Source organism: Balaenoptera physalus (genome assembly GCF_965194825.1).
Source record: "Balaenoptera physalus genome assembly, chromosome: 15".
Classification (NCBI taxonomy): domain Eukaryota; kingdom Metazoa; phylum Chordata; class Mammalia; order Artiodactyla; family Balaenopteridae; genus Balaenoptera; species Balaenoptera physalus.
The window spans coordinates 95,640,675-95,667,122 of record NC_138894.1 but is presented as its reverse complement, the minus strand read 5'-3'; the positions used below and the strand labels follow the sequence as shown (position 1 = coordinate 95,667,122).

The window sequence follows — 26,448 nt, the reverse complement described above, 5'->3', positions numbered from 1 at the left end:
AATATGAATGCTGTAAGGTCACTTTTCTTATGAATAATTATCTTCCTTTTCTAGTTTTTTTTTTAAATACTGCTAATTTTCAAGGATAAGTAGCATGAAGAAACTTGAACCGTGCTAAATAATACAGCAGTCCATTGCATAACAACAATGACAATTCTGTTGTTAATAGTTATTTTTGTAGAGTGCTTTGGGCCTGTAAAATGCTGTCCTTTTCCTTTTCTTAATCACTTTTCATGTATTCCTGAGAGATAAAAATGGTTGATTTTATATTTCCTTCCACTGAGGAGAAATGAAAAAATCAGAGTGTTTATGGAACGGCCCCAGGTCACATGACTAATTTGTCACAGAGTATTAGAGAAGCACATTTTATTGCCAACAAATATTTTTTCCTTATGAAAAAAGAAACGGCAGTGTTCTCAGCATGGAACTTGATATATAAGATGTGCTCAGTAATTAAATTTTTCCCCCTCAGTGGATAGTAGTTTTTATTTTTTATTCATGACTAGCATGAGTTTGGGTTTGGTCTTTTTTTTTTTTTTTTGGTAATTCTTTATATTCGATCTGGAAAGAAAATCTCACAATCCTTATTAATAATATGGTGTTCTCAATCCTGGCTGAATATTAGAAACACCTGAGGAGTTTAAAAAACCATCTGGTCGGCCAAGGGTTCCGGGCATCGGTAAATTTTAAATGCTTCGTGGATAATTCTCACGAGCAGCTAGATGTGAGAATCTCCGGATGAAAGAATAACTGAAATGCAACGTTTAAGTAGGTTTCTCCCACTCGAATATCCTCTAATTCAGAAAGTCCACTTAAGGTCTCTCTTTGTTCGGCTAGGATGGCACGTGAGGGGTGTGTGTGTGTGTGTGTGTGTGTGTGTGTGTGTGTGTTTCCCCAGTAAAGAAGACTTTTCCAAGTGGAAGCTTGTGCTGTATTTGTCACGATTAAGAACATGATCTTTATTTGGCATTTTGAGTTTGCTTCTCCACCTACTGTGGATAAATTGCTCTAATTCCTCAGTCAATGCCTTCATTTGGTGGATAGTAATACTTATTTCTCAAGATTGATCTGAGAATGAAAAGACATTTATTATGGGTTGAATTGTGTCTGCCATAAAAAGTTGAAGTCGTAACCCCCAGTACCTCAAAAAGTGACCTTATTTGGAGACAGGGTCTTTAAAGAGGTAATCAAGTTAAAATGAGAATCATTAGGATGGGCCTTGAATCCAATGATTGGGGCCCTTATAAAAAGAAGAAATTTGGAACTAGAGACAGACTTGCACAGAGAGAAGACGATGTGAACACACAGGGAGAAGACTATCATCTATAAGCCAAGGAGAGAGGCCTGAAAGACCCTCCCTTATAGCCCTCAGAAAGAACCAAACCTGAGACACCTTGATCTGGACTACCAGCCTTCAGAACTGGGAGAGAATACATTTCTGTTTAAGCCACCCAGGCTGTGAAACTTTGTTATGGCAGCCCTGGCCCACTAATACGACATTATATAACAGCTTAACACTGCCCAGTGAATTATATAAACTCAGTAAAAAAAAAGCTACAATGAAGGAGATAAAAAAACAGAAAATATTACCAAAGCTGTTAAAAACAAATAATAGATTAGTTAAGAAAGTCATGATTTATGAGACTTCATAAAAAAAGATACAGAATAAATTAACATTTTACTGTATTTTAAATCATATTAAAATATAATACATTAGCCAATTCCTTGATGTAGAGCCAAAGCCAACTTTCTTGAGTATGGATCTGATAATTGACCATTTTGACTCTTTTCTCCTTTTAACTACACTCATATGCATTGTTTCTAATGTTCAGTGACTTTCTTTTAAAGTGGAATGAGACATTACAGAGTTTGGGGGAGAAATCTGTTTTTTCTTTGGATCTCTCAATTTATAGAGATTTATTTTTTCACTTTCTTTTTCAAATTGAGACTTCACAAAACATTCACTAAATCCTTCATATAAATCACTCCTTGTGGGCCTAGTTCTTTGGTTTGGGTCCTACTTTTATTGATTACATGATTAGAATGAAAAATACAACCACACAAGAGGTTGAGAAATAAACAACTGATTTCCAATAGACTGGAGCTGTCTTGGGGGGAGTTGGTGAAGGAGGCGTGGGGAGGGATGGAGAGCGGGGGACCAGTGGGCAGGTCAGTGAGAGGTGAGTGGGAGGACTCCTTGTTATTACTAGGTTATCAGGGTAAACTGGATTATTTAGGTATTTAACTAGTAGTGGTATTGATTTAGCTGCTGCATTTATTTCTGGCATTAACTATTCTCTTTATGTGGCTATTTTATCTGTTGGGTTTTCAAAAAACACTTCCCTTGTGAATGTGTTCTCCAGAAATGCATCACATATGTGAATCTTCATTATATCTGATTTCAGTTCATGCTGGAGTTTTGCTTTTACTTTGTCTTTTTGTGCAGAAACCACTGTTATTCCCCATTAACTTTCACCATTTTCAGTGGATTTGAAACTGAGAAATGTCTCTCTTCTATCATTTGTTGTGTGTATAAATTATGCTGTCCAGATGCTTTCAGTTATGCTAATCTATCTTCTGAAGAGTTTAGCCAACCCATGTATTAATTATGTGTGTATACACATATGCATATATACATGTGTGTATGCATGTGTGAGTATGCACATTAAAATTAGAAACAGTATTGCGAAGATATCTAACACATAATAGACATTAGATAAATCATTTATTTGTTGTTGAAATTAGTGTCTCTTTGGTTGAGGCAAAAAGGTTATAGCTATCTTAGCTACAATTCATTTACAACATTTAAAAATATCCTGCTTTTCATTTCTCTCCCTGTATTTTAAAGTTATTATTTTAATTCCCTCTAAAATAGAATATATATGAAACAAAAATTTGGTGAGAATGTCATTAAAAATATATTATATATCATTTAATTTGGAAAAATGCACATAATTGTACATAAGCCATTCTATTGAGAAACATGCTGTAGCTTTCAACCTTCATGTCTTATGTTGAATATACTAATTAGATTATGAAGTTTTATAGGAGGTCACACACTTTTTATTAAGGCTATTTTTATATACTCATGTTTGCATATACATGTATGTGTATGTATATGTACATATATGAACACATATACAGGCATATATGTATATATATGCTTATTACTTTATAAGTATATATGCCTATATATAATTTTATTCTAATATACATATATGTGTATACAGCTCTCTCTTTATACACATGTATTCCCATAAACATACATGTGTGTACATATATGTATGTATTAATAAATAGCACAAATGATGTAATTCCAATAATACTTTCCATTGGGTTATACCTGTAATAAAGAAAAAAATGTGTGCTTGCCTTGTAAATGACTGTTTTACCAAATTTTACGCTTATCTAGTTTTCAGTTTTAGCTACTCTTTGTTTTTTGGAGCTAGAGCTTGTAAGTTACATATTTTTTCTCACATTCTAATATTTATTTCCCCTATTCTTACCACATTAAGAAGAATATCCACATAAGTTAGGGAAGTATGGAGTCCTGGAAAGATTGTTTACCTTGGAGAAAGTGATTAATCATGTGTGCCAACAAGGTTTGAATACAACTTTGGTTTAAGTTTAGATTTGAATTTATATTAAGATTACAGAATGAAAAAAAAGAAATGATTACAGAATGAAACAACCACAACTTAAGCTTCATGTAAATTCTCACTTTAGGAATTGTACCAAATGCTGTAGTTACTACTGTTTTATCCACTTGAGTTTACCCCCTTTTTGGTTTAGCTTATATTAATATTTTACAGTATTATCTGCTTTTTAAATGGCTGATTAATATAATTCTACGTAATTAGTGTTCCATATTAAACAAAGTGATTTATAAATTTGATCAATGTATATATTTTTAAACAATTTTTCTATTTTGTATTTAATTCTATTTGAAATGCTCAATATCTTTCCCCACATTGTTTGAAAAATGACTTTTATAAACCCAAGCCTACCCTTAGAAATTTGATTTCTTTTTCTTTTTATAATTTTATTTTGCAATTAAGTTAATCTTCAGTGGCACTTGAGTTCAAAATTAATTATATAATTAAACATCTATATTGCTAAGTGATTCATAATGGCATAAGAAGTGTATCCTTTCAATGTAATTGATTCTATATTAAGAGTCAAGTTTTTGGGCAATGACATAAGTAAGAAGGAGATATTCTTGACTTATACTCTCTTAATTTTGACTAGATTTCTAACAAGTAAAGAGCTATTGCAGAAATTTCTTCATTTAGTTTTCTAGCATAATCGTATAAATTCTAAGAATAATAAAATTTATTTTCTTATTCAAACATTATGGTGACGTTAGCCATAAAGCATGTAGAAATGTCTCATATATTTTAGGGCTAGCAGCATCATGGTATTAGAATAAGTTTTATCCCTAAAGGATGTGCATAATATTCACAGAACATACACACACACACCCCTTCCTTACAAGCCAAATGTTGCCTCAGAGAGTCAATAGTCTATAGGACTGCAGAATTTTAATGAAATCTGGGTTTATCCATCTACAGCTCAAGTAAGGAGGAGGCAAAAGGAGAGAATGACATGATATAAAGAGCCTGGTGGCCAAGAAATGTTCACAATCAGAAGGTCCCAGAGTTTAGTAGAAAGTTAACTGAAATCGGAAAAGTGTGTAAAGGAAAAGATAAATCATTGCCTGAGTACAAGCATGGGAGAACCTAGGGTTGGGAGAGTGAGATATTTTGTGTGTACTCTTTTAATTTGATGTTTAAAGAAAAACACCTGTTTTCCATGAACGTCTTTCTATAGCAATAATTCATCTGTAACACCATTGTGTGGCATATGGTTTTTAAATTATCATCTGTTGGATTTTAGAAAATTCATCATTTTTTTTTTTTTTAGCTAATAAGGATAGGAGAGATGATTTTTGGCTCCAAACTGCCACCCAAATCTGCCTTTTGTGACTTGACACAACAATGTTTCCTTGACATCTTTCAGGAAATGAGTTAAACCCATTTACATTTATTTATACACTCGCTGTGGTTGTTTTAGTTCTCTCATATGGTTTTATGTTGAATATGTACTAAGTATATTTTTATTCACATAATTGGCCACTGTAGGTTCATCTGGTGGCTTTCTTCTATCCCTTTTCTCTCCCTTTTTTCCCCCTATGCCTTTGCCATTCAGATAGGCTTGCATTTTAAAAAATGGTTATCTTTATAGTAAAACTCTAGGTCCCTCTTATTTGTCTATTTTCTATTTGTTTCCTACTGTGAACAATAGTGAAATTATCTATTAATCTCTTCTCTCTCTTTCCTCTTTCCTACCATCTAACATCCTTTAACATTTCTCTCTCTTCCCTGACATCTAATTTAACATCAGTCTTCTGTCACCCTGTTAATTTCTGTAGCACCTCTGTGAGCTGTTACTTTTTATGTATTCTCACTCTTTCAGCATTTGATGGTTGCCCTGTATCTATCTTGTCAGAGGATAGAACCCTTCCACACTATACCATGTAACGCATGATCATAATGTAATCTTTGTACAAGTATTTGCAAAGTCGCCACTGACTACCAGTCCTTATGCTTTATACATCCTTTCCCTCTGTTGTTTAAAGCTTGTTCTCCAGTAGATTACAGATGAGAAGTTTATGGCAATATTTATTTTCTGAGTTTCTGTATGTTGACAATAGTTTATTATCTCCTTTATATGTAAGGTCCGTTTGACTCATATTTTCTTTCCTTGGATATAACTATCTTACTCCACTGTCTTCTGTCATTAAGTGATTCTGTTGAAAAGTCTGATTACAATTTTTGTTTTTCCCTTTATAAATGACTTGGTCCTTTGCTCTGATGCCCTGAGGATTTCTTCTTCATTAAAGTACAGTAGTTTTACTGGAATATCTCTCTGTGTTATCCCTTATGGTTTGATTTTCCCAGGTACCGGGTGCCCTTCTAACATGTAGTTTTGTCTTTTAAAAAACCACAAAACTTTAGAAACACTTCACTGTGTTTCTTCTGTTGCATTGCTTTGGTTTTCTTTTTCATTGACTCATTACAAGCATGTTGTGTCTTCTTTGCTTCTTTTCTATTGCTCTCACTTTCTGTCAACTTAAAAAAAACCTTTAACTTCATAAGAACATAATTTTTTCTGCTATCTTCCAAATTTTAATGCATATCAATTGTTTTTATTTAATCTTATGCTACTTCTGTTTTGGCCTTTGTTTCTGAAAAAAAAAAACCTTTCATTTTTAACTCTTTCCTTCACACTTCTACCTTTCTTCTCAAATCTTCCATTTCTCTCATCATCTCATTTTTGTTTTTTCCTAAATATTAGTTATGCCATTTTTATAGCTCCTATTTAAAAAAAAAAAAAACTCATTTAGTTGGCTTAGAAACATTAGGTTAGTATTTTCCTCTGTTTTGTGGGCATGCCTTTATAAGTGTGTTATCATTGTAGGGATTTTTTTTCTACTCTTTTTTCTGTATTATAATTAAGTTATTGGAAGTGAGTTTTACTGTCCTTTTAGGAAGGAGATGTAGTTGAAGATACCTTGCATAGCTTCACAGTGCTGGAGCCCCTCTTTTTTTTTTTGTTTTTGTGAAGTGATAAAAAATATGGTGACCACTTGGTTTGCTCCCACCTTTTGGCTGCTGTGAACAAGGGTGTACAAATATCTCTTCCAGGCCCTGTTGTCAATTCTTTTGGTTATAAACCTGAAATGGAATCGCTGGATCATATGATTCAATTGAATAGGTAAACAAAATGTGGTATATACATACAAAGGAATATTATTCAGCCTTAAAAAGGAAGGAAGTTCTGACACATGCAACAACATGGCTGGACCACGAGGGCATTATGCTCAGTGAAATAAGCCAGTTACAAGAGGACAAATGCAGTATGATGCCATTCTTATGAGGTGTTTAAAGTAGTCCAATTCCTTGAGACAGAAAGTAGAAGGGTGGTTGCCAGAGGCTGAGAGGAGGTGGAAATTAGGGAGTTATTATTTAACGGGTGCAGAGGTTCAGTTTTGAAGGATGAAAAGTTCTGTGGATGGATGATGGTGATGGTTGTATAACAACGTGAATGTACTTAATGCTACTGAACTTTATGCTTAAAATGGTGAAAATGGTAAATTTTATGTATATTTGACTACAACTTAAAAAAATAAATTAAAAACTATGATAGTGTCCATTCTGAGATCTGCGCCCTCTGATTTCAAGTCTCTTTTACCTCTGCTTTCTATTTCCTGTGTCTGTGCTGTCCTTGTCCTGTCCAGCTGGGACGCTACTCCCACTGGTATCTTCACAGAGGAGGGTCATGTCCCATGGGTTGGAGTCTTCGAAGCCCAGCCCTCGTCCCTCTGCCATCCTTGTCTGGCCCCTGATTTTCCCATGAACACCTGACAGCAGCTTAGGTCAGCCTCCATCCCCTGCTTCCTCCTGCAGCTTATGACTGCTTAGCTGATGTAGCCGTGGTGATTTACCCCATCTGTTGCTATTTAGGGTTTCCTAGGGGTGCCTTGTCACCTAATTTTATTGTAAATTTTGTGGATTTGGGGTTTTATTATCCTGGTATTTGGCTGCTTTTATGTGGTAATTTGGGGGGATTCAGAGCTTTGCTACCACCACCACCTACTTAGAGTCCTTAATTAAGCTTTTGATTTTTTTCCTTTTCTTCTTTTGTTTCTTTTCTTTTCTTCCATTCTACTTTTTTCATAGAAAAAAACCCCCAACACTTAAAAATCAGAGAAACAAATCCTAACATAATCAATTGATAAAATGGATTTTTTTCGAAGTGTTCATTATAGGGTCTGTCCTAAACGTGTCCAATTTCTAACACTTTCTATATTCTAGAATAAAAACATTTGATGCTTAAGACGATGGTCTTCAATGATCTCATATAAATGAATTTTTAAATTAGATTTGCTCAGGAAAGCTGATCAATGCATATCTTTCCCTCATTAACATGAGTTAAAACAACATTTTAAGATCCATCTTTATTTAATTAGAAAGAATTCTGTAAATGTCCTGATTGAGATTTTACTGTGTATCTATTTAATGATAGGGAACAGCTATTCTACACAGTTAATGTGTGGTTAAATTTAAACTTTACTTTTCTATCATTCACAGTTTTCCCTCCTTCACTGGTCTCCTCTCAGTTCCTTCCTTGTTCAAACCTTCCTACCACCTCCCTCCCCACCCCCATGTTGGCTGGCCCAGCGACATGCACACACAGGTGTTCAATACATTTTCTTAGAAACAAAAATCGTTTTTCTATTTTCCAATGCTTTTTTCTAAGAAATGGATGAGGACACCGGCCTTATAAAATGTCAGTTCTCTTAAAGAAGAAATTCTAACGATGAAAACCACATTTAACAATTATGGAAGGTTTTTGTCTTTTCATTGTTTCTAGCTGTTTCAACTTTATTCACTGTGAAATTATAATGTAAATTAAAATGTCTGCTCCTCTTTGTTTTAGCTGAGTTAATGCTATTCAAAATTGTCTTGCAGATATTCAGAAATAATAGCACTTTTGCACATCATTTATGGAAGCATTTAATGCAAACGAATCTAGCTATTATCATCAGTAGCTGTAGGCTACCGACTTCTGTGGATCTTTTAAAAAAGGACTGGCAAATCCCTCTTATTAATGTGGAAGGACTTATAGTGAAGTGACAGACATTAAGATTCATGGGATTCCTGCCCCCTTTTCACTGAAACTGCTCAGCATCCCATCCATAAATTAAATTATTTAGACACGTGTTCAAGAACAGGCTTCAGGAACAAAAGGGACAACCAAATGATGGCATTAGCTTAATTGCTCCATAGTCTGGAGACAGCTCAGAATTGCTGTGAATATATCCAAGAATATTTAGAAGAATCTTGGAGGAGGATACTCTCTTGCTTTTGATTTTCTCCACTCTGAAACTCTCTCTTTCCCTCCCTCCCTCCTTCCCCCCTCCCTCTTACGTACACACACACACACACACACACACACACACACACACGCAAACCCTTTCTTCCCACTCTGTTTCTAAACACTGTAAGCAATAGTCTTGAGTGTCTTTTGTTCTAAAAACAGCTGACTTTCCAGGGAAAATAACAGAGAGGAACAGAAAAGGAAAGGTGTACTAGTGTAAAAGTTTACTAGACAAATTTTATGAAATCAAATATTGCCTGTTTCTTTTTGATACATTTAAGTTGCCTTTAGCTTCATGGCAAAAAGTCACATAGTCAAGTTGTATAGTTTTTCTACCAACAAATCAACATTGAATTATCTTAATTATGGTCTTTGGAGTGAGCTTGCCTTAGAAAACCTGCAGTGTTTTATTCCTGTGTTTCCCTCCTCCTTTTTTGATACTAGGATGTATGCCATAAACTCAGGAATAACTCTGGGTGGTGATTTATGAAGGTATTGTATTAATATCTTTGTTTTTTTGGTCTGTAATGAATATCATGGTGGTGATTATTTAGAGTCGCCTCTCATCTATAAATGCAATTCAGGAAATCCATGGAAAATAGCTTATTTTCTATATGATTCACTGTAGAATTAAATGTTTAAAATAGTTTTCTATTTATTTTTATTTATTTGGCTGCATCGGGTCTTAGTTGTGGCATGAGGGCTCTTCATTGCGGCACGCAGGATCTTTCGTTGTGGTGCGTGGGCTCTGGGTTGCAGTGTGCAGGCTTCTCTCTAGTTGTGGTATGTGAGTTTTCTCTTCTCTAGTTGAGGCACGCAAGCTCAGTAGTTGTGGTGCATGGGCTTAGTTGCCCCGTGGCACGTGGGATCTTAGTTCCCCAACCAGAGTTCGAACCCAAGTCCCCTGCATTGGAAGGAGTATTCTTTACCACTGGACCACCAGAGAAGTCCCTAAATATTTTTTTAAAGACTGTATTTCTAAGAGTAGGCTTATTTTTTGCCTAGAAAATGCATGCTACTGACCGCCAGCCGTTTCCTTGATCTTTTATGTGGTCATGAGAAAATGTGGTCTCGATTCCCCTGTGTCCGCACTTGGACCCATTCCTACCAACGATGGGCTTTGGGGGGAAAATATCTTATGGAAGACTCTCATCCACGTACGGAAGAAGCTGGTGTCTATGGCAACTGAAGAAATCTAGTCAAAATAGTGTCTCCTGTGAGCCTTCCAAAGTAGCCAGACTTTCCAATATCAATCATTCCTTTTGATTCTTGCATGATATTATTCCACAGGGGGAACAAGGAAATTCTGCTAATGTAGACGGATCTGTAGTTTGCTTTCCCAGATGCAGGAGACATTGAGCCCTGCTCATACAGAGGAATGGCTGCCAACAGCATGCAGAGGGACTTGAGGAAAGGAAGGCCCTCCAGCTCCACTTGGGTTCCTAGGTCTCCGATTCCTTCCCGTGATGCAGGTCCCCCATGGACTTGGGGTCTTCTGGGTGGGGTGCTGGTGAACAATGAGCTCCTGTGAGAATCTGAGCATCTGCTGTGCAACAGACATTGTCTGTAGGAGAAACACAGTCCTGTACCTCGGTCTCCTTTTTTTAAATGTATATGAGTATCATTGTGATTAAAAAATATAAAACCATGCAAGATTATTACCGGAGTCAATAACTATTTGTCATTATTTATTTTCTCAATCAATAGGTGCCAATAATGTAGGCCTTATTATGTGGAGCTTGTGCAATTTTTGGTGCTTCAGAGGTGCCCTTATGCTTGAGAAAGTTGGGAAATTTGGGTCCAGGATATGAAGCCTTGAGAACTGGCCAGGACCCTGGCACGTGTGCCCCAGGGTCACCATCAGATTCTGGGTGGCTTTATTGGAGGAGGAGAAGGGTCACCCATGGTCTCTGGAGATAGCCAGCAGTATGTTCCAGGTATGATTTGTTTTGTTTGGCTAGCAGAAGAGATTAAGGGAGTGATTGCTAACCAAGTGCTCTTGTTGGTGAGCTTGGAACTCTTTTAATCGCTAGAAGCAAGTTAATGATCCAGGGCATTTGGTGGTTTAAGTAAACATTTTTTCTCACTTTAAAGACATAAAAATGTCTTTTTACCTCCAGTTGAAATTAGCAAATATCAATATACCACAATACCTTGTTAAAAGATAGTTTAATGTCTGTACATAACAATTGGTTATATTATTTTCTGTATGAAAATGAACAATGTATGATGGCTTGATCTGCACACACCTGAACTTACAATGCCCTAATTAAATACGGACTTTACAAATCCATACCGGATACTTCAGCTGCTTTTCATAAATTAACTTTATTCAAATAATAACAAAACTTCCTCTCTTTTTAATAGGAAAAATATGTATGCTTTCAGGGAGCTCTGGAAAGTGCCTCTAGCTTGAATATGTTTTGTATTTCCTATCTGTGCAATGGAATCTGTTAAAGGATATTGACCCGATGCCACACCGTTTTTCAATTCAATTACTGTGAGCACTTCTATTTTTAAACAGGAGAGTCTACAGAAAAGAACCATATTAACGTAGAAACAGGAGAAGTATCTTTTTGTCTGTTTGTTTACGTTTCATTAAACAGCATCGTGCTATTTGTTTTGGCTCATGCAATAGGTCATCTTGATGTTTTTCTTATTTTCTTTTTTTTTGGCTGCGTTGGGTTTTTGCTGCTGCGCGCCGGCTTTTCTCTAGTTGCGGCGAGCGGGGGCTACTCTTCATTGCGGTGCGCGGGCTTCTCATTGCCGTGGCTTCTCTTGTTGTTGAGCACGGGCTCTAGGCACACGGGCTTCAGCAGTTGTGGCTCATGGGCTTCTGTAGTTGTGGCTCGTGGGCTCTAGAGCACAGGCTCAGTAGTTGTGGCGCACGGGCTTGGTTGCTCCGTGGCATGTGGGATCTTCCCGGACCAGGGCTCGAACCTGTGTCCCCTGCATTGGCAGGCGCCTTCTTAATCACTGCGCAACCAGGGAAGCCCCCTTATTTTCTTTTTTAAAGCTATAAACAGGTACTTCTGGGATGCTGTGACCCCAGTGCCTCCGCCTCTGGCTAGTTGCCTGGTTGGCTAGGAGCTAATTCATGAAGGCAGCGCATTGCTGGTTGTTCCATGTGGCAGGGACTCGACCCTGGTCAGCAATGTCCCACAGTCACTTCCCGTGCTCATCCCACATGATAGTCCATTGACCTGACTCAGTGAGTGTTATTGATACTAAGAGCCTGATGCTTTGCATTTTGCACCTTGTTGAAATTAGGAAAAGAAGAGTCAGAGGACACCCGAACTCCACTCTGCTGCAGGCTTCTGCTCTGTAGGTGTGACCTCAGAGGACCTGACCAGTGTAGGAAGTCCTTCTGAGCTCTGGGGGTCCTCAGACCCTGTTCTGAATTCCTGATGTGTTACTAAGTAGCTGTGTGCTCCTGGTGGAAACACCTCAAACTTCTCTAGGTTCATTTTTTTTTGTCTATAAAATGTGCACTGTAATAGCACTAATTTCACTAGGCTGTTATGAGAATTAAATGGGTTAATTCACGCAAAGTAGTTTTATTTATTTACTTAACAAACATGTATTGTGCACCTGTTGTATGCCCAGTGCAGTCCTAGGCACTTGGAATACATCAGTGAAGCAAAGACATCTCCCTCTCTCCTTTCCCAAATTTGTATATTCTCTGAAGAGAGGGGATGGGAAAGAAAGGAAAATAAACAATGGATATAAGTATAACAAATAAGTAAATTTCTAGAAAGTAGTAAGCAGAATGTGAAACAGGGTGTATGGATTGGGAATATTTGGGAAAAGCCAACAGCAATTTTAAAAGTGGATATCAGGTTAGGCTCCATCCAGAAGCTGACATCTGAGCATAGCCTCAGGGAAGTGAGATTGTTGGCCTCGTGGAGATCTGGGGAGCATCAGCGTCCCCCAGGGTCTGGGAGCAGCAGAGAGGCCTGGGTGGCTGAAGAGAGAGGATGGCGAGAAGGCCTGAGAGGTAACAGGATGGGGCCTTCATCAGGATCGCAGCATTAGTGGTTGCCCTGGGTGCCACTGCAGGGTTTGAGCCCAGAAGTAATGTGACACAGCTCAGGCTTAGAAGGCTGGCCCTCATAGCTGTCTTGAGCATAGACATTCCAGAGGTGAGGGCAGAAATGGGGCTGCCACAGTCATCTCAGTGAGGGAGGGTAGGGATTAGTGGGATGTTGGAGAGAAGAGGCTGTATCCTGGAAGGAGTTTGGGGTGAGCCAACAAGAGGTCCTGACAGAATGGATGACAGACTGAACACGGATCCTGATGTTTAACCAGCATTCACCAAAGAGTCATAAAATCGATAGTTTTCCACTATTACCTAATGAGATGCGTGTGAAGGCTGCTTGGCTGGCAGTAGGGTAAAGGGCCAGGTGGGAAGGTGACAACGTCTGTCTCTGGAAACAAACGGAACCACTTCTCGGGCTCCCTGACCATCAGAGCAGCACTGCTCACCCCTCTTCCTGCCTCCCCGGCTCTCCCAGGCTTGTCTAACTGATGCTGGACCATCAACAAGAAATAGACCGTGCTTTCTTTTTCTTGTAAAATGATTGCTGCCTGGTAGGATGTTGGTGTGGAGAACTTAGCTCGGTGCTGCCTGGACCTCTGACCTCCTGAAGTTGGGAGAGAAGAGCTGTATTGTTTCAGGGCAAAGTTTGTAAGAATTCACTCTGCAGCAAAGAAAACCAATCCGGTAAACACAGCATCGGGTGGGCGGGCCCCCCTTCCTCCAGTTCTGCATCCCCCTTGCTGCTCACGCCCTGAGCTGGGGCAACGACTTCTCACCCAACTGCCGTGTCCCCCGACCCCATTAGTCACAGAGCACCACGCTCCCTTTCAGCACTTCTTGGTTTTATCCCTGCTTCTCCATCCCTCTAGCTGCTATCCTAGACCTTAATCTTCTCAACCCACATTTATGGTACTTATAGAGCTTTCTAACTAATTTTCCCCTTTCTGGGTTTTCCTTTTATCCTAGGTCTGCGTACAGCTGGACAAGTCTTTCCAAAGCTGATTTAAATATGGAAATTCTCTTTTAAAACATAATAGCTTGTTTATTCTTTTACCATTTCATTCAGATAGATAGTTTTTGAGAGCCTACCAAGTACCAGTTGTGATGCCGGAATTTGCATGTAGGAAGGCCTTGGATGGCATCCATCTAGAGGTGAAAACAATCTGGAAATAAATGACTGACCTACACACTAGGAAAGAGTCTTATTAGAAATACATGCAGACTCACAGACATAGAAAACAAACTTATGGTTACCAAAGGGGAAACGTGGGGGAGGGATAAATTAGGAGGTTGGGATTAACAAATACACACCACCCTATATAAAATAGATAATCAACAAGGACCTACTGTATAGCACAGGGAACTCTACTCAATACTCCATAATAACCTATATGGGAAAAGAATCTGAGAAAGAATAGATACATGTATATGCATAACTGAATCCCTTTGCTGTACACCTGAAACTAACACAACATTGTAAATCAACTCTAATATAAAATAAAAGTGAAAAAAATAAATATATGCAATGCTGTAGGTGCAAAATACAGTTGTGTATTTTAGGGCGTCAGGGAAGGTGTTACTGAATTTCCTTCATCTTGCGGTCACTGGTCCTGGTCTATCCTTGCTTTTTCCTCCAGGACCTTTCACTCCTCATTCAATCCCTTCCATTCCTTACGGCTTCCTTCTCTCCTGGAGCTCTTCTCTCTTCCCATGTAGCACCCTCTGGTCATCCTCGGACACAAACTGTATTTTTCTTCAGTGCATTCTTACAGTTCTGAGTACCTGGAGCGAGTCAGTGATGGTGTTATCACTTAACAAACAAACAAACAAACAAAAACCTTAAGGCCCTTTTTCTTCTTAAACGTCTGAATACCTCAAGGAGAAAGATTTCTACACGTTGCATCTTTCACACAGGGCAGGTAACTGCTGGTGGACTTGATTTAATTTTCTTTAGTGTAGTAAAAATATATTATTTTATAAAACTACATGAGCTCAAAAGACAATTTTAACTGAATAAATTTATTTCAAATGAGGTAAAAATACCTTTTATGTTTCTGAGGACATCTCAGTAATAAACAGCTCTTGTGAGTCCTTTGTGTGCACCTACTTTATTGATTTCTCAGAAAAAAGTCTGTGTTTTTCTCCTTAAATTTCACACAGATTAACAACATAATGTTAAGTGTATTCTTTTTATTCCACTGGGACTATCTGAAATGTACCTGGTTTTCCTGAGACAAATATTTCTGATTTCACAAAGCCAGAGGTTGCTTTAAATATTTGTTTACTTGTTTCTTAGCAGCCCTCTAATTGGAAGAATTAGAAATTAAAAATGTGCAGGACTTAAGGGTGCCCCAGAGGAGGGCATCAGTTTTACTAAGGGGTTAGAAAATTGTACCTATGAAGAAAGCACATAGAATTATACATTTTCCCAGGAATTCCAGGGTGATTGGACACTACAGATTTGCTTACTTAATAACATTAATAAATGTTAATACACATTCACCATAATAACTACTGAAAGGTAAAAAATGCTATGGTATTAATAGAAATGGAAAAATTACTTGATAAAGTTCTACATGTTCATTATTTTTTTTAAAAAAGTTCTTAGCAAGTTCTTAATGGAAACTTTTCTAACAAATAATGTGTGTTCCTTTTTTATAAAGATCTGTACAAAATTTTATAATTAACGGTGGCAATTTAGATCCATCCCATCAAAGTCAGAAATAATATAAGGTTGCCCATTATCACTCCTTCTACTAAAGTTTAAAGAAAAGAAAAAAAAAGGAGTATAAAAATTGTATATGGAGAGACTAAGATATCTTATATGTAAGGGATCAGATTGCCTATGGACAAATCCAAAATAATCTGTTGGTCTGCAGCAATAAGGGAATCTAGCACATCTGCTGAGAATGAGATCAAGATACAAAAATCAATAGTGCTTTTATACACTAGTAATAACCACTATAACAAAGATCCCACTCACAATGTCAACAAGATTTATAGGAATAAATCTACCAAATATGTGCAAAATCTTTATAGAGAAAATTATAAAACGTTACTGAATATTTGAATCAGTGGCGAGTCATCCCATTTTCACAGCTAGAAAATACTTGATCTTAAATTTACTAATATTTTCCAAATTAGTCTTCCAGTTCCACTGAATTCCAATCAAAATCTACAGCAAGATTTTCAAAGACCTGTATAAACTGATCCTAAAATTCATATAGAAGAACAGAGGGCTGGGGGTAGCTAGAAAATTTTGAAGAATTATAAGGTTGAGGAATTTGCCCTTCCAGATATCATGATTGATTATAAATCTATAGTAATTAAGAAAGTGTTGTATTATTATAGAAACAGACACATAAACCGGTGAACAGAATAAAGAGCTCAGAATCAGGCTGTCTTAGTTTCCTAGGACTGTCATAACAAAGTACCGAAAGCTGGGGGCTTAAAACAACAGAAATGTATTTTCTTATAGTTCTGGGATCTAGAAGTCCAAAATCAAGGTGTCTGCAGGGCTGTGCTCCTTCTGAAGGCTCTAGGGAAAACTATTCCTTGCCTCTCCTAGCTTCTGGTGTTTGCTGGCAATCACTGACATTCCTTGGCTTAGATGCGCCCCTCCAATCTCTGTCTTCATTGTCACATGATCTTCTTTCCCGTGGGTCTCTGTGTCTAATTTCCTTTTTTGGATCAGGGCACCAGTCATTGGATTAGGGCCCACCTTAATTCAGTATGATCTCATCTTAATATTATTACATCTGATCCTATGTCCAAACAAAGTCATATTCACAGCTATCAGGGGTTAGACTTGAACTTATCTTTTTATGGGACATGATTCAGCCTACAACACAGACAGATGCATGTATGAAATATTGATGTGATAAAGGTTGCATTACACAGCTGTGGAGAAAGGCGGCCATTTCAATTAAATAAGTGGTGCTGGAAAAATTGGTTGTTTATATGTGTCAAGAAAATGACGGCGTGTTCTCCAGGGGGGACACAGCATTTATTAGGGGAAAATCCCACAGAGCAGAAGTGGTAACAGGTACACAAATGCCCCACTGTCCACACTCACAGGGCAGTGCACAGGGCTCCATCATGGCCGGCTTGTGGCTATGAAACTAACATGCTGTGCCATAGGAGCTGGGTTTCCTGCCTTGGGGCCCGAGGTCGATTCTGGGCCTTTAGCCTCTTCCCTCACCTCAGTCTTCTCGCAGGATATTTGACACAGAATGATCCTGCTTGGAAGATGACAGACTCCCCTGAATGCACTCATTCCTGAACAAGTGAACCCTTCCCTCTCACTAATCAGAAGTTAAATGAAATTAAATTCCTACTTCCCACCACATCATCGTGAATGACAAGGGATTTATGGATTGAAATGTGAAAAGCAAAACTTTAAAACTTTCAGGATATATAAGGGAATACCTTAACATCAATGTGGAATATATTAAAGTGCGTTTCCTGACGTACGGTGAATGGACCGAAATCCAGTCAATGGTGTGGAACTCATGATTAAAGCCAGGGGAGCTTGTCCAGATAAGGTGTACAATGAGCAGGATGGAAGACATCCTGTGGTCACCAGGCTAAGTGCTCAGCTGCCATGTGGGGCGTCCAGTTTATGCCTGGCCATCCATAGTCATCAGAATCGCACTTCTCCTCAAAGAGATGTGTTCCCACATCAGAAATCTCTGATTATTAAGAACTTCTATCTATACTGAATTGAAATTTGTCTCAAAATTTCCTCTAGTCAAAAAGTATTAAATCTCTATCATGTGTTAGGAAATATAATGATGAATAAGATATGTTCCCTGCCCTTAAAGAGTGCTCGTATTAGCAGGAGAGACAGATATTAGACAATAAACTTCATACAAAGTGATGTAGGAAGCTAGACACATTTGGAAAACAGAGGATTAGAGGAAAGATGTTAATGGAACCAGGGAAGGCTCCATGGAGAAGGCAGTATTTAAGCTGGATTATAAAAGATAAATAAGAACATTGCAATGATGTGTGTGTGTGTGTGTGTGTGTGTGTGTGTGTTTTGGAGGGTGAGAAAGAATGGATTTTCATAGATACTGTCCCTATCAGAGCTTCAGATATTTGGAGGTAGCCATCAAGTGCCTGGAGGTTATGATATGGCCAACCACTCACGGCAATTCAAGTTACACATTTTATCTTCAGGTTAAGCATCCCTTCTTTGAACTATTCCTATGTGACATAGTTTTGAAGCATCTCCACGTCACTGGAAATACATAAACTCTTTATGTTATCGTTCTTAGTTTCCAAACTTAATGTCCATACTAGACACAAAATGAAGAGGAAGAAGAAGCCCTGTAACTGCTCCCATCGGTTCAGTGGAGGACTCGGGCTGGCCCACGCCTGCGGGCGCCACCTGATGGGTTTACCTTCTCCCACTCAGTGGTGCACAGAAGTCAGCCACGGGGACTTATTCACATGGTGGAAATTGGCAAACCAGGGCTTTTTTTTTTTTGGCTTTTTTTTTTTTTTTCCCAACGCATGGGCCAGCTCACCACTGCCAGGTAGAGAAGAGCTGTCACATCCTTCAGTTCATGTTCTTGACCCTGAAGGGAATGTAACATAATGCTATCTGTTTTGTGAGGTTTCTCCACAATGTTGACTCAAATTGAACTTGTTGTCAAGTAAGTCTTATGTCATTTCTTTTTTTCGTGCTATTAAATAAACAGCCTTCATAATAAGCAAATGTTCTAAATAAAGAAAAGATAATCACCTGCAATTGTTTATTTCAGGTCTGTCTGCCTCCTCTTTCGTTTTTATTTTTAACAACATTATGCACACATATAGTTTAATCAATTTGTGCTGCAAGTTGTTAAAGAAAGCTCAGCATTTTCCTACTTCCCTCCTTCCTATTTTCCCCTCACTGGAGGCAACACTTTTAGCTGATTCCTTGGGTATTCATCTCCATCTCTCATTTCTATTGCCATGGACTGAATTGTGTCCCCCTAAATACATGTGTTGAAGCCCTAACCCTCAAGGTGACTGCAATTGGAGACGGGGCCTCTAAAGAGGTGATTAGGGTTAAATGAGGTTGTAAGAGTGGAGCCCTGGTGTCCTTATAAGAAGAGGAAGAGACACTAGAGGTCCCCCCTCTGCCATGTGAGGACACAGTGAGAAGATGGCCAGTCAGCAAGAGGCGCTCATCAGGAACTAAATCAGCCAGCATTGTGATGTTGGAATTCCATCCTCCAGAACTGTGTGAAAAGCTCTGTGGTAATCTGCTGTCACAGCCTGAGCTGACTAAGACACCTCCCAAATATGCTCATTTGGCAATTTCTTGGTTTTCCAGTTTTAGACACTATCAGTTGAGTGCCCTCCACAGGTGACCAGGATTTCATGCATTTTCTTCCCATCAGCACCCGTGCCCACCAACCTCTCCTTGCTTGTAACTGTCCCATCAAAACGACTGAGCCCCTGCTGTCACACCTTCCTGCCCCCATCACCTCTGAACATTTCCAAGAGACAGTTTTCAGACACTGATGTTTCCCTATATTTTGATTTCAGGATTCCTCTGTCTTTAAATGGGGGCTGACTACCCAATAAATTAAACCACACATACACACCTTCAAACCCAAACCAAAATAAACCAAACCAATGAACAAACATTACGAGAACATTCTTGGTATTTAAGAGAATATTGCAGTGAGAAATGGGAGAGCTTGGTCTGTGGTTCCAGATGACAAATTTGGGTTTGTTTTGACTTTCTAGACCTATCTGGATAACTCTATTACCAGCTGCCTCCTGTAAAAGCTCCAGAAAATGTTTATTAATGAATATGCTTGAATTATGTTAGAATGCAAATTCTTCTATATATCAGCTTATTAAAATTCTGTATCATAGATAAAGCCAAGGAAATGTTTTTGCCTCCTGTCTTATAATAGACGAATGAACTGATATCTCTGAGTGAATTGTTTTTATTTAGAGATAAATAATATGCATTGTTTTCTTTAGGTGGCAATTTATGAATAAAGTTAGTAATTACCACATATGGGAGTCTGATTTAGTCATTATAGGACTGTGTGTAGTTCATAGTTGCTAGGTAACATAATAGTAAGAATATAGTTAGTATTAAAAGAAAAAATTTGATCTTTATTGCATTCTATATTACAGTTAAATATAAACTAAGCCAATAAAACCGTGAGGCTATATGAAATTATTTGCTCCTTGCAGATGTATATTGTGTGCGGAAGTAATTTCTGATCAACATTGGGGGTAAACCACCCAGAATGACCATTGCACGCCATGCCTTGGGGCCATGGTTTTCATCAGACTAGTCTTTGCATGAGTTTATCTTCACCAAGGAAATAAATATGCCCTAGCATTAGGGTAACCTACTACTCTTCAGAATTTATTAGTCTGGTCTTTTCTAAAACTAGTCAAAAAATGTCACTTCAAGCAGCTATTAATTGTAACTATGTCCGGCTCAATTGAAATGTTGAACTCACAGTCAAAATTTATAGGGAAATAACAATTTAGAAGCTTCCAGGCAGACCTTGCCAGAAACTGACTTTGAGCTTAAGAAGATACCATATAAAGCATTAAACTTGAGCTTAAGAAGACACCATATAAAGCACTAAACAATACTTAACACATGTATATAAAATCTCTATGTGATGATTTTAAAAATTATTTGTCTAACAATTATTTTAAGGTTATTTCTCCTTTTTACTTCTAATATATTTTTTGAGGAGTCAGTTGTAGCCCCTGTACTAGGACATTCACACATCTTCTTTCTTTTTCATAACCACCTCCGTGAAACAGGGGATATACACTATCATCATTGCAATTTTGTGTGTCCTACAAATGAGAAAAATAAAGATTGAAAGAAGTTCAGGAATTGGTTCAAGATCCCCAAATAGAAGTGGTTTAGTGAACAGAGTAAGAGAAAAACAAAACAAAACAAAACAAAACACTCTCTTGGGAAAAATTTGTGGGGATCTCTTAGTGATTCAGGGAATATGATATTATGATAATTATTTAAAAAGATGAAAGAAAGGAAAGAAGGAAAAAAGAAAGGAAGGAAGGGAGGGAGGAAGGAAGGGAGGAAGGAAAGAAGGGAGGAAGGAAGGGAGGAAGGAAGGCAAAGAAAAGAGTATCTAGGAAGCTACTGATAGTAGGGATAGTGCTATATAGATTAAAACCTATCAATCAGGGTTGATTTTCCTATCTCGATATAACATTGCTGCCTGATTATGAATTCCAAAATGAGGACCTATATTCTTGGAAAGCAGTTTGAAAGAGATAGCGTTTTCATTTTCTTGCCTTTCTAAGTGATACAACACATGCAGTACCCATTGCATTAGTTTTCTCAACTTGGAACATTTTTCTTTTCTTTTCTTTTTTTTCTTTTGGTTTATTCACTTGTCACAAAGAAATTTTTGCTGAAATACCATCATTTTCCTAATAGTCAGTGATGATGACTTGAGTACCGTAGACCAGGGAGAAGATGGAATTGTGCGATCTCTTGAGGAGGGATGATTCGTCCTTATTCACCAGCAAACAGCATGTCTTCTCCAAGAGGAGCGGTAAAAAGCCAAAGGAAGAAACGGATGGGGAAGCTTTCCAAGTGTTTCATTATTTTTTCTTGGAGTGTCAATAAGCACATTTTCCAAATTGTTTTGTTTTGTTTTAATCTGCACTTGTTTTAGGAAACAGGTTTTTGCAGTGAAAAGAAATATCAGCTCCAGAGTCAGAATATGCAGGATCTGCCTAAAGTATGTAGCCTTGGGGAAGGCACTTCACATTTTGAACTTTAGTTTCCCAACGTAGAAGGGAGATAATAACTCAAATCCCTTGTAAAGGTTGTATGATATGGCATATGTATGAATCTAGTACAGTGTTTAGGATACAAGCTAGACACTAAATAAATGTTATCCCATTCCTTTCTCAATATAACAATTACTGGGCTCTGACAAAGCCCAATATTTGACATATACAAACCAATTTTAAAATATGAGCCCATAATTACAATCTGAAGCAAAGGTGTAAATGATTTTCAATGAAGTTAATTCCATTTAAAAAAAATGCCTATTATTTTTAAGGCTCTGTATTTGGCATAACAGAGGATAAAGTTGTGTAAGGTATAATCTTTATCCCTAAGTCACATGTGTTCTACTTGAATCTTAAGGGAAGACTTGAAAAATGACTAGGTAATTTGGTAGGTTGGATCTCAGATAAAAGATGAATAATCTAGATTGTAAAGAGTGAGTTAAATTATTAAAGCTATGATTGGGGACATAAGGTATCCACAGAAAGAAGTATTATTGCTCTGAGTTATCAAAAGCATTCATAAGAATAAAATTAAAAATATATTGATGAATTATTTGAAGACAAAATAAACATAGGCATCTCTCAAGTTATTTATGAACTGGAATCTGGTAGCAAAATTAAAATTATATATTTTTTAGTATCCCACTTAAAGGCTTATTGCTAGTGTTCCTAACATTTGGAACCTTTGTGGCTTTTCTGGGTTTATCACTATAGAAGCTGTTTCTGTTATAATAATTTATGTAGTCATCTCCCATCAGTGTATAAAATATTTTTTTCTCTTCACAGGAAGAGATTTTCTTTTTGGGATCTCAAATGCTGTTCTTTTCATGGGACTGGCATTAATATCATCAAGACCCCTCAGGAGCACAGCAGGACTCTTGAAAAGTGCAACACACAGTGGTGGTCAAAAGAAAAAGTCGTGTCCAAGACTAACCTGAAAAAGGATTAGTCTTTGAGAGTAATTAAATGCCAACTAAAATTAGATCAGATTAAAAAATAACTGCCACAAAAAGTTTGAAAATTATTACGAATAACTAAAGAATTAGATAAGTTGGGAATTTAGGATGTAATTCTCATAATTAACTTAGAAGTGTAGAAATACATCTTTTGTAATTAGTATGACAAGAGAAATAATTTATTAACATGTAGAAAAGAGTCCCAACCTTGCAGAAAAGGGATGGTTAATTACAGAAATAATTAAGTTGGAGTGACTCAACTTTCCATTCTTTATTGAAGGGATCAATTGCTTTCTCAAATGATTTCCTGTATGGTTTGCAGGAGGAAATAATTTTCCTGACTTTAAGCCTAAACTGCTATTGTGATAGCATTTTTGTTTTAAGCTTATGATCCATTCTTTAAAGATCCATTGTCATTTAAGCCACTGTTCTAATGGGGTAAGCAAAGCTGTGTTAAGCTGATTTATACATGCTGCAAACATCACTTTAGCACCTGGGTGCTTGCTGCTAAAAATTACTCTCTCCCTTTGAAGAGTATTATAATAATCTTGACTATAGCATAGCTAGTGAATATTCTCAATGTACCTTCCTTGCAATTCTCCATAATCAACAGATTATCACTGGATCCTGTCCTGCTTCATCATGAAGTGCAAAAAAAGAAAAAAAAAAAACACTTAAAGGTAACAGCAGACAGGAAAAGCCTTCTTTAAGGGGCAAATGATTAAAACATCTCCAATTGTTACCATTATTTTAAATTAGTTTTCTGTGCATGACTTCAGGTTTATGAAATGCTGATTAAAGTCTATAATGATTCCATTACTCAGATGCCTGACTGGTAGGACAAAAAGTCTAATGGTGTCTCTAGATATTTAATTTATAACTCTTGTTAAGAATCAATGATACACATCACTATCTTGCTGGAAACTGGAAAAGAGATTGCAATATTTCTATTCCAAAATGTTTCTTGAGCTCTGTACCAGGTGCTTTGGTAGGCCAGGATATGGAAACATGGATAAGCCACGATGCTCGCAGTGAATGGGTAAAAAATACACCACAGCATGGAAGGTGCTACATGAAGAAGTGTGAGCAAAACATTGTGAGAATGCAAGGAACAAAGTACCACGCTTCCTGGGATTTGAAGGATGGGTAGAAAATTTTCCAGATGAGGTGGGGAGGGCATCTGCAGCCGGGAAAAGAGCGTGAGGTTAATCTGAGAGTCCACGTGTATAATAGTTCCAGTATCTGCCATGAAGACGATGACCATCACTAATGCAATTAAGCGTTGTATAGGTGTCTGTGATTATAATATGCTGAATATTATACTGAGAGATATCTAACAACAAGATTAGAGACAGTCCACAGACTGGAGAGAAAGTTGTACTCTAGTGAGAGAGAAGGTGATTCATTAAATTATTAGAAGAAGATATGTCTGATTGTTATGCAGTCCTTGAGTTGCCTTTACAATTAAGTCATGTTTTCCTTCCATACGCCCCTGCCCACCTTTGAAGCAGCATCTCTGACCAGGGTCAAAGACTCATCTCTGTCTGTCAATCATCTTGACTGGCTTCTACCCAGCCCGCCTCCTGGGGGCATTTCTCCACAGCCTCAAGGCCACAGTCCTCTGTACCTCTCTCCATGGTGTTGCATCTACTACTCTCCGGGTCTGGAAGACCCTCCTCACTCTCCTTTTTGCTTAGTCAACTCTTGTACCTTCAAATCTTGGCTCATGTGGCACCTCCTCTAGGAGATGTGCTACAACCATGGGGCCAGCAAAACAGGAAATTCCCAGCCTTCCAGAGCCCCCCTCAAGCCCCTGCCGGTCTCTGCCCTCCTCCTGACCCCTGAGAGCATTAACAGTTTTCCCTATTTCTGAACTTGATCAAAATGGAATCATACAGTGTGTGCTCTTCCGTGTTTGGTTTCTTTCAGTAAACACTATACTTGTGATATTTATCCATAATGCTCTGTATAGTTATAGATCATTTATTTGCATGGCCATGTAATATTCCATTAAGTAATACACCACCACTCATCTTCCTATATTACTATCGATTGGCACTGGAGTGTTTCCAGTTTGCAGCTTTTAAATATAGTATAACTGTGACCAATGTTGCACCTACCATTTGGTGAACATAGGTACATGTTTCTGTTGGTCGTATGTCAGAATTGCTGGGCCATGGAATCTGAATACGTGCAGTTTGACAGTATTTTATAAAGTTAACCCGACATATCACCTAACCAAGCAACTCTACTCCAAGCTGTTTACTCAAGAAAAGTGGAAACATATGTCCACACAATGACCGGTACGTTTACAGCATTTGTTCTGAGTATTTTCAGTACTTTGACGGTATCATTCCATTGTCTTCAGGTTTCTAGCCTTTTTTCTGTTGAGAAGTTGGCTGTCAGTCTTACTGCTGTTCATTTGAAGACTTGTGTTTTTCTTTTGATGCTTTTAAGATTTTGCTTTTCCCCCTGCTGCAGTTACCATGAAGTGCCTAGGTATTGTTTCTCTGTACTTTCCCCAAAGCCTCTTAAACTCTGTTTTGATGCCTTTCATCATTTTCAGAAAATTCTTGGTCCTTATCTCATTGACTATTGCTTTGGTCTCTTTTCTTTGTTTTCTCTTTCTGGACTCTAATTTCACTTTGGTTGTGTCACTTATTTTTATTACACTCTCTTCTGTGAGTTCTCTTTTCTTCTATATTTCATTCTGCTATTCACTTGGGGCACTTACTACTTACCTGACTTTCAGATCACATTTTTTTCTCCTACTGCATTTACTATGCTATTACTTTCATTTATTGAGGTTGCAAACTTCAGATGTTAAATATTTTAGATCTAGATTATCGTCTAGATACTTTTTTACAGATTCAAATTATGTGGTAACAATTTATTGTCTATTACATCTTTTACAATGTTTTTGAATGCATTATTCATTGTTATTTTAATTTTTTTTCATTAACTCCAGTATCTTGATCATGTTGGGGTCTGCTTCTATTGTTTCTTTCTATTTTCGTTTCTCATTTTTGTTTATCATATAATCTTGTCTCTGCATGTTTAGTCATTTCTAGTTATATTCTGAACAATGACAAAAATGACAATGAAAAAGACCTATAGAGACTCTGGTGATGATTATCTTCAAATATGATGTCTTGCTAGAAAAACATGTCTACTTTCAAAAGAATCCCGAATTCTTGCTTGGTTTCTCTGTCCTCCAGAAATGGTCTTTCCAGGAGCCAAACGTGAATTCTCACCTTCTGGATATCCATAGTCAACAGATGCCCTACTTCAATCCTTGTTGTGGATCATCTAGTGTTTTTTGTTTTTTTAAAATTTAATTTAATTAATTTATTTTTTATACAGCAGGTTCTTATTTGTTATCTATTTTATACGTATGGATCATCTAGTGTTAATTCAACGCTCCCTCTAGGGTTTTTTATCTCGCTTGTGTTTTGTTTGCAGGACTGTTTTCCTGGAATATTGTTGCGTCCCGAGTGCCGTGAGTATGCAGGAGATTTTGGTCTAAGGGTCAGAAGTTCTTAGCCCATTCCTTAAGCACCTGTGCAGCCTCAGCATTCAGCAAACGTCTTTAGTGAAAACCAGGTAGATATTCGGAGCCTTTCAATTTGTCGTTCTGGACCTCCTTGATTGTCAGCTCCTGGCTGGTTTCTCTTTTCACCAGGAACAACCTTCTGCCTGGGCCAA

The 26,448-nt window shown here is 37.6% G+C and overlaps 1 long non-coding RNA gene across 1 annotated transcript; it reads right to left on the bottom strand.

Annotated features, from left to right (window-relative positions):
* Positions 1-518: 518 nt before the first annotated feature.
* LOC309644399 lies at positions 519-25,903 on the bottom strand. The gene is made up of 2 exons (XR_014254404.1): positions 20,603-25,903; positions 519-20,567 (listed from the first exon to the last, which is right to left on the bottom strand). It is a non-coding gene; the product is annotated as an uncharacterized lncRNA (long non-coding RNA).
* Positions 25,904-26,448: the final 545 nt, after the last annotated feature.